This window comes from Salvelinus fontinalis, unplaced genomic scaffold (assembly GCF_029448725.1).
Source record: "Salvelinus fontinalis isolate EN_2023a unplaced genomic scaffold, ASM2944872v1 scaffold_0124, whole genome shotgun sequence".
Lineage (NCBI taxonomy): Eukaryota > Metazoa > Chordata > Actinopteri > Salmoniformes > Salmonidae > Salvelinus > Salvelinus fontinalis.
In genome coordinates, this window is record NW_026600333.1 from 170,657 (window position 1) to 181,551 (window position 10,895).

The following is a 10,895-nucleotide window of genomic DNA, read 5'->3' on the forward strand; positions in this document are numbered from 1 at the left end:
TGTTTAATACATGTATTACCCTGAGTTATAATAACTATACCACTGTGTTTAATACATGTATTACCTAACCCTGAGTTATAATAACTATACCACTGTGTTTAATACATGTATTACCCTGAGTTATAATAACTATACCACTGTGTTTAATACATGTATTACCTAACCCTGAGTTATAATAACTATACCACTGTGTTTAATACATGTATTACCCTGAGTTATAATAACTATACCACTGTGTTTAATACATGTATTACCTAACCCTGAGTTATAATAACTATACCACTGTGTTTAATACATGTATTACCCTGAGTTATAATAACTATACCACTGTGTTTAATACATGTATTACCTAACCCTGAGTTATAATAACTATACCACTGTGTTTAATACATGTATTACCCTGAGTTATAATAACTATACCACTGTGTTTAATACATGTATTACCTACCCTGAGTTATAATAACTATACCACTGTGTTTAATACATGTATTACCCTGAGTTATAATAACTATACCACTGTGTTTAATACATGTATTACCCTGAGTTATAATAACTATACCACTGTGTTTAATACATGTATTACCCTGAGTTATAATAACTATACCACTGTGTTTAATACATGTATTACCCTGAGTTATAATAACTATACCACTGTGTTTAATACATGTATTACCCTGAGTTATAATAACTATACCACTGTGTTTAATACATGTATTACCCTGAGTTATAATAACTATACCACTGTGTTTAATACATGTATTACCCTGAGTTATAATAACTATACCACTGTGTTTAATACATGTATTACCCTGAGTTATAATAACTATACCACTGTGTTTAATACATGTATTACCCTGAGTTATAATAACTATACCACTGTGTTTAATACATGTATTACCCTGAGTTATAATAACTATACCACTGTGTTTAATACATGTATTACCTAACCCTGAGTTATAATAACTATACCACTGTGTTTAATACATGTATTACCCTGAGTTATAATAACTATACCACTGTGTTTAATACATGTATTACCTAACCCTGAGTTATAATAACTATACCACTGTGTTTAATACATGTATTACCCTGAGTTATAATAACTATACCACTGTGTTTAATACATGTATTACCTACCCTGAGTTATAATAACTATACCACTGTGTTTAATACATGTATTACCCTGAGTTATAATAACTATACCACTGTGTTTAATACATGTATTACCCTGAGTTATAATAACTATACCACTGTGTTTTATACATGTATTACCCTGAGTTATAATAACTATACCACTGTGTTTAATACATGTATTACCCTGAGTTATAATAACTATACCACTGTGTTTAATACATGTATTACCCTGAGTTATAATAACTATACCACTGTGTTTAATACATGTATTACCCTGAGTTATAATAACTATACCACTGTGTTTAATACATGTATTACCCTGAGTTATAATAACTATACCACTGTGTTTAATACATGTATTACCCTGAGTTATAATAACTATACCACTGTGTTTAATACATGTATTACCTACCCTGAGTTATAATAACTATACCACTGTGTTTAATACATGTATTACCCTGAGTTATAATAACTATACCACTGTGTTTAATACATGTATTACCCTGAGTTATAATAACTATACCACTGTGTTTAATACATGTATTACCAAACCCTGAGTTATAATAACTATACCACTGTGTTTAATACATGTATTACCTACCCTGAGTTATAATAACTATACCACTGTGTTTAATACATGTATTACCCTGAGTTATAATAACTATACCACTGTGTTTAATACATGTATTACCCTGAGTTATAATAACTATACCACTGTGTTTAATACATGTATTACCCTGAGTTATAATAACTATACCACTGTGTTTAATACATGTATTACCTACCCTGAGTTATAATAACTATACCACTGTGTTTAATACATGTATTACCCTGAGTTATAATAACTATACCACTGTGTTTAATACATGTATTACCCTGAGTTATAATAACTATACCACTGTGTTTAATACATGTATTACCCTGAGTTATAATAACTATACCACTGTGTTTAATACATGTATTACCCTGAGTTATAATAACTATACCACTGTGTTTAATACATGTATTACCCTGAGTTATAATAACTATACCACTGTGTTTAATACATGTATTACCCTGAGTTATAATAACTATACCACTGTGTTTTATACATGTATTACCCTGAGTTATAATAACTATACCACTGTGTTTAATACATGTATTACCCTGAGTTATAATAACTATACCACTGTGTTTAATACATGTATTACCCTGAGTTATAATAACTATACCACTGTGTTTAATACATGTATTACCTACCCTGAGTTATAATAACTATACCACTGTGTTTTATACATGTATTACCCTGAGTTATAATAACTATACCACTGTGTTTAATACATGTATTACCTACCCTGAGTTATAATAACTATACCACTGTGTTTTATACATGTATTACCCTGAGTTATAATAACTATACCACTGTGTTTAATACATGTATTACCTACCCTGAGTTATAATAACTATACCACTGTGTTTAATACATGTATTACCCTGAGTTATAATAACTATACCACTGTGTTTAATACATGTATTACCCTGAGTTATAATAACTATACCACTGTGTTTAATACATGTATTACCCTGAGTTATAATAACTATACCACTGTGTTTAATACATGTATTACCCTGAGTTATAATAACTATACCACTGTGTTTAATACATGTATTACCCTGAGTTATAATAACTATACCACTGTGTTTAATACATGTATTACCCTGAGTTATAATAACTATACCACTGTGTTTAATACATGTATTACCCTGAGTTATAATAACTATACCACTGTGTTTAATACATGTATTACCCTGAGTTATAATAACTATACCACTGTGTTTAATACATGTATTACCTACCCTGAGTTATAATAACTATACCACTGTGTTTAATACATGTATTACCCTGAGTTATAATAACTATACCACTGTGTTTAATACATGTATTACCCTGAGTTATAATAACTATACCACTGTGTTTAATACATGTATTACTACCCTGAGTTATAATAACTATACCACTGTGTTTAATACATGTATTACCTACCCTGAGTTATAATAACAATACCACTGTGTTTAATACATGTATTACCCTGAGTTATAATAACTATACCACTGTGTTTAATACATGTATTACCCTGAGTTATAATAACTATACCACTGTGTTTAATACATGTATTACCCTGAGTTATAATAACTATACCACTGTGTTTAATACATGTATTACCTACCCTGAGTTATAATAACTATACCACTGTGTTTAATACATGTATTACCCTGAGTTATAATAACTATACCACTGTGTTTAATACATGTATTACCCTGAGTTATAATAACTATACCACTGTGTTTAATACATGTATTACCCTGAGTTATAATAACTATACCACTGTGTTTAATACATGTATTACCCTGAGTTATAATAACTATACCACTGTGTTTAATACATGTATTACCTACCCTGAGTTATAATAACTATACCACTGTGTTTTATACATGTATTACCCTGAGTTATAATAACTATACCACTGTGTTTAATACATGTATTACCCTGAGTTATAATAACTATACCACTGTGTTTAATACATGTATTACCTACCCTGAGTTATAATAACTATACCACTGTGTTTAATACATGTATTACCCTGAGTTATAATAACTATACCACTGTGTTTAATACATGTATTACCCTGAGTTATAATAACTATACCACTGTGTTTAATACATGTATTACCCTGAGTTATAATAACTATACCACTGTGTTTAATACATGTATTACCCTGAGTTATAATAACTATACCACTGTGTTTAATACATGTATTACCCTGAGTTATAATAACTATACCACTGTGTTTAATACATGTATTACCCTGAGTTATAATAACTATACCACTGTGTTTAATACATGTATTACCCTGAGTTATAATAACTATACCACTGTGTTTAATACATGTATTACCCTGAGTTATAATAACTATACCACTGTGTTTAATACATGTATTACCTAACCCTGAGTTATAATAACTATACCACTGTGTTTAATACATGTATTACCCTGAGTTATAATAACTATACCACTGTGTTTAATACATGTATTACCCTGAGTTATAATAACTATACCACTGTGTTTAATACATGTATTACCCTGAGTTATAATAACTATACCACTGTGTTTAATACATGTATTACCCTGAGTTATAATAACTATACCACTGTGTTTAATACATGTATTACCCTGAGTTATAATAACTATACCACTGTGTTTAATACATGTATTACCCTGAGTTATAATAACTATACCACTGTGTTTAATACATGTATTACCCCTGAGTTATAATAACTATACCACTGTGTTTAATACATGTATTACCCTGAGTTATAATAACTATACCACTGTGTTTAATACATGTATTACCCTGAGTTATAATAACTATACCACTGTGTTTAATACATGTATTACCCTGAGTTATAATAACTATACCACTGTGTTTAATACATGTATTACCCTGAGTTATAATAACTATACCACTGTGTTTAATACATGTATTACCCTGAGTTATAATAACTATACCACTGTGTTTAATACATGTATTACCCTGAGTTATAATAACTATACCACTGTGTTTAATACATGTATTACCCTGAGTTATAATAACTATACCACTGTGTTTAATACATGTATTACCCTGAGTTATAATAACTATACCACTGTGTTTAATACATGTATTACCCTGAGTTATAATAACTATACCACTGTGTTTAATACATGTATTACCCTGAGTTATAATAACTATACCACTGTGTTTAATACATGTATTACCCTGAGTTATAATAACTATACCACTGTGTTTAATACATGTATTACCCTGAGTTATAATAACTATACCACTGTGTTTAATACATGTATTACCCTGAGTTATAATAACTATACCACTGTGTTTAATACATGTATTACCCTGAGTTATAATAACTATACCACTGTGTTTAATACATGTATTACCCTGAGTTATAATAACTATACCACTGTGTTTAATACATGTATTACCCTGAGTTATAATAACTATACCACTGTGTTTAATACATGTATTACCCTGAGTTATAATAACTATACCACTGTGTTTAATACATGTATTACCCTGAGTTATAATAACTATACCACTGTGTTTAATACATGTATTACCCTGAGTTATAATAACTATACCACTGTGTTTAATACATGTATTACCCTGAGTTATAATAACTATACCACTGTGTTTAATACATGTATTACCCTGAGTTATAATAACTATACCACTGTGTTTAATACATGTATTACCCTGAGTTATAATAACTATACCACTGTGTTTAATACATGTATTACCCTGAGTTATAATAACTATACCACTGTGTTTAATACATGTATTACCCTGAGTTATAATAACTATACCACTGTGTTTAATACATGTATTACCCTGAGTTATAATAACTATACCACTGTGTTTAATACATGTATTACCCTGAGTTATAATAACTATACCACTGTGTTTAATACATGTATTACCCTGAGTTATAATAACTATACCACTGTGTTTAATACATGTATTACCCTGAGTTATAATAACTATACCACTGTGTTTAATACATGTATTACCCTGAGTTATAATAACTATACCACTGTGTTTAATACATGTATTACCCTGAGTTATAATAACTATACCACTGTGTTTAATACATGTATTACCCTGAGTTATAATAACTATACCACTGTGTTTAATACATGTATTACCCTGAGTTATAATAACTATACCACTGTGTTTAATACATGTATTACCCTGAGTTATAATAACTATACCACTGTGTTTAATACATGTATTACCCTGAGTTATAATAACTATACCACTGTGTTTAATACATGTATTACCCTGAGTTATAATAACTATACCACTGTGTTTAATACATGTATTACCCTGAGTTATAATAACTATACCACTGTGTTTAATACATGTATTACCCTGAGTTATAATAACTATACCACTGTGTTTAATACATGTATTACCCTGAGTTATAATAACTATACCACTGTGTTTAATACATGTATTACCCTGAGTTATAATAACTATACCACTGTGTTTAATACATGTATTACCCTGAGTTATAATAACTATACCACTGTGTTTAATACATGTATTACCCTGAGTTATAATAACTATACCACTGTGTTTAATACATGTATTACCCTGAGTTATAATAACTATACCACTGTGTTTAATACATGTATTACCCTGAGTTATAATAACTATACCACTGTGTTTAATACATGTATTACCCTGAGTTATAATAACTATACCACTGTGTTTAATACATGTATTACCCTGAGTTATAATAACTATACCACTGTGTTTAATACATGTATTACCCTGAGTTATAATAACTATACCACTGTGTTTAATACATGTATTACCCTGAGTTATAATAACTATACCACTGTGTTTAATACATGTATTACCCTGAGTTATAATAACTATACCACTGTGTTTAATACATGTATTACCCTGAGTTATAATAACTATACCACTGTGTTTAATACATGTATTACCCTGAGTTATAATAACTATACCACTGTGTTTAATACATGTATTACCCTGAGTTATAATAACTATACCACTGTGTTTAATACATGTATTACCCTGAGTTATAATAACTATACCACTGTGTTTAATACATGTATTACCCTGAGTTATAATAACTATACCACTGTGTTTAATACATGTATTACCCTGAGTTATAATAACTATACCACTGTGTTTAATACATGTATTACCCTGAGTTATAATAACTATACCACTGTGTTTAATACATGTATTACCCTGAGTTATAATAACTATACCACTGTGTTTAATACATGTATTACCCTGAGTTATAATAACTATACCACTGTGTTTAATACATGTATTACCCTGAGTTATAATAACTATACCACTGTGTTTAATACATGTATTACCCTGAGTTATAATAACTATACCACTGTGTTTAATACATGTATTACCCTGAGTTATAATAACTATACCACTGTGTTTAATACATGTATTACCCTGAGTTATAATAACTATACCACTGTGTTTAATACATGTATTACCCTGAGTTATAATAACTATACCACTGTGTTTAATACATGTATTACCCTGAGTTATAATAACTATACCACTGTGTTTAATACATGTATTACCCTGAGTTATAATAACTATACCACTGTGTTTAATACATGTATTACCCTGAGTTATAATAACTATACCACTGTGTTTAATACATGTATTACCCTGAGTTATAATAACTATACCACTGTGTTTAATACATGTATTACCCTGAGTTATAATAACTATACCACTGTGTTTAATACATGTATTACCCTGAGTTATAATAACTATACCACTGTGTTTAATACATGTATTACCCTGAGTTATAATAACTATACCACTGTGTTTAATACATGTATTACCCTGAGTTATAATAACTATACCACTGTGTTTAATACATGTATTACCCTGAGTTATAATAACTATACCACTGTGTTTAATACATGTATTACCCTGAGTTATAATAACTATACCACTGTGTTTAATACATGTATTACCCTGAGTTATAATAACTATACCACTGTGTTTAATACATGTATTACCCTGAGTTATAATAACTATACCACTGTGTTTAATACATGTATTACCCTGAGTTATAATAACTATACCACTGTGTTTAATACATGTATTACCCTGAGTTATAATAACTATACCACTGTGTTTAATACATGTATTACCCTGAGTTATAATAACTATACCACTGTGTTTAATACATGTATTACCCTGAGTTATAATAACTATACCACTGTGTTTAATACATGTATTACCCTGAGTTATAATAACTATACCACTGTGTTTAATACATGTATTACCCTGAGTTATAATAACTATACCACTGTGTTTAATACATGTATTACCCTGAGTTATAATAACTATACCACTGTGTTTAATACATGTATTACCCTGAGTTATAATAACTATACCACTGTGTTTAATACATGTATTACCCTGAGTTATAATAACTATACCACTGTGTTTAATACATGTATTACCCTGAGTTATAATAACTATACCACTGTGTTTAATACATGTATTACCCTGAGTTATAATAACTATACCACTGTGTTTAATACATGTATTACCCTGAGTTATAATAACTATACCACTGTGTTTAATACATGTATTACCCTGAGTTATAATAACTATACCACTGTGTTTAATACATGTATTACCCTGAGTTATAATAACTATACCACTGTGTTTAATACATGTATTACCCTGAGTTATAATAACTATACCACTGTGTTTAATACATGTATTACCCTGAGTTATAATAACTATACCACTGTGTTTAATACATGTATTACCCTGAGTTATAATAACTATACCACTGTGTTTAATACATGTATTACCCTGAGTTATAATAACTATACCACTGTGTTTAATACATGTATTACCCTGAGTTATAATAACTATACCACTGTGTTTAATACATGTATTACCCTGAGTTATAATAACTATACCACTGTGTTTAATACATGTATTACCCTGAGTTATAATAACTATACCACTGTGTTTAATACATGTATTACCCTGAGTTATAATAACTATACCACTGTGTTTAATACATGTATTACCCTGAGTTATAATAACTATACCACTGTGTTTAATACATGTATTACCCTGAGTTATAATAACTATACCACTGTGTTTAATACATGTATTACCCTGAGTTATAATAACTATACCACTGTGTTTAATACATGTATTACCCTGAGTTATAATAACTATACCACTGTGTTTAATACATGTATTACCCTGAGTTATAATAACTATACCACTGTGTTTAATACATGTATTACCCTGAGTTATAATAACTATACCACTGTGTTTAATACATGTATTACCCTGAGTTATAATAACTATACCACTGTGTTTAATACATGTATTACCCTGAGTTATAATAACTATACCACTGTGTTTAATACATGTATTACCCTGAGTTATAATAACTATACCACTGTGTTTAATACATGTATTACCCTGAGTTATAATAACTATACCACTGTGTTTAATACATGTATTACCCTGAGTTATAATAACTATACCACTGTGTTTAATACATGTATTACCCTGAGTTATAATAACTATACCACTGTGTTTAATACATGTATTACCCTGAGTTATAATAACTATACCACTGTGTTTAATACATGTATTACCCTGAGTTATAATAACTATACCACTGTGTTTAATACATGTATTACCCTGAGTTATAATAACTATACCACTGTGTTTAATACATGTATTACCCTGAGTTATAATAACTATACCACTGTGTTTAATACATGTATTACCCTGAGTTATAATAACTATACCACTGTGTTTAATACATGTATTACCCTGAGTTATAATAACTATACCACTGTGTTTAATACATGTATTACCCTGAGTTATAATAACTATACCACTGTGTTTAATACATGTATTACCCTGAGTTATAATAACTATACCACTGTGTTTAATACATGTATTACCCTGAGTTATAATAACTATACCACTGTGTTTAATACATGTATTACCCTGAGTTATAATAACTATACCACTGTGTTTAATACATGTATTACCCTGAGTTATAATAACTATACCACTGTGTTTAATACATGTATTACCCTGAGTTATAATAACTATACCACTGTGTTTAATACATGTATTACCCTGAGTTATAATAACTATACCACTGTGTTTAATACATGTATTACCCTGAGTTATAATAACTATACCACTGTGTTTAATACATGTATTACCCTGAGTTATAATAACTATACCACTGTGTTTAATACATGTATTACCCTGAGTTATAATAACTATACCACTGTGTTTAATACATGTATTACCCTGAGTTATAATAACTATACCACTGTGTTTAATACATGTATTACCCTGAGTTATAATAACTATACCACTGTGTTTAATACATGTATTACCCTGAGTTATAATAACTATACCACTGTGTTTAATACATGTATTACCCTGAGTTATAATAACTATACCACTGTGTTTAATACATGTATTACCCTGAGTTATAATAACTATACCACTGTGTTTAATACATGTATTACCCTGAGTTATAATAACTATACCACTGTGTTTAATACATGTATTACCCTGAGTTATAATAACTATACCACTGTGTTTAATACATGTATTACCCTGAGTTATAATAACTATACCACTGTGTTTAATACATGTATTACCCTGAGTTATAATAACTATACCACTGTGTTTAATACATGTATTACCCTGAGTTATAATAACTATACCACTGTGTTTAATACATGTATTACCCTGAGTTATAATAACTATACCACTGTGTTTAATACATGTATTACCCTGAGTTATAATAACTATACCACTGTGTTTAATACATGTATTACCCTGAGTTATAATAACTATACCACTGTGTTTAATACATGTATTACCCTGAGTTATAATAACTATACCACTGTGTTTAATACATGTATTACCCTGAGTTATAATAACTATACCACTGTGTTTAATACATGTATTACCCTGAGTTATAATAACTATACCACTGTGTTTAATACATGTATTACCCTGAGTTATAATAACTATACCACTGTGTTTAATACATGTATTACCCTGAGTTATAATAACTATACCACTGTGTTTAATACATGTATTACCCTGAGTTATAATAACTATACCACT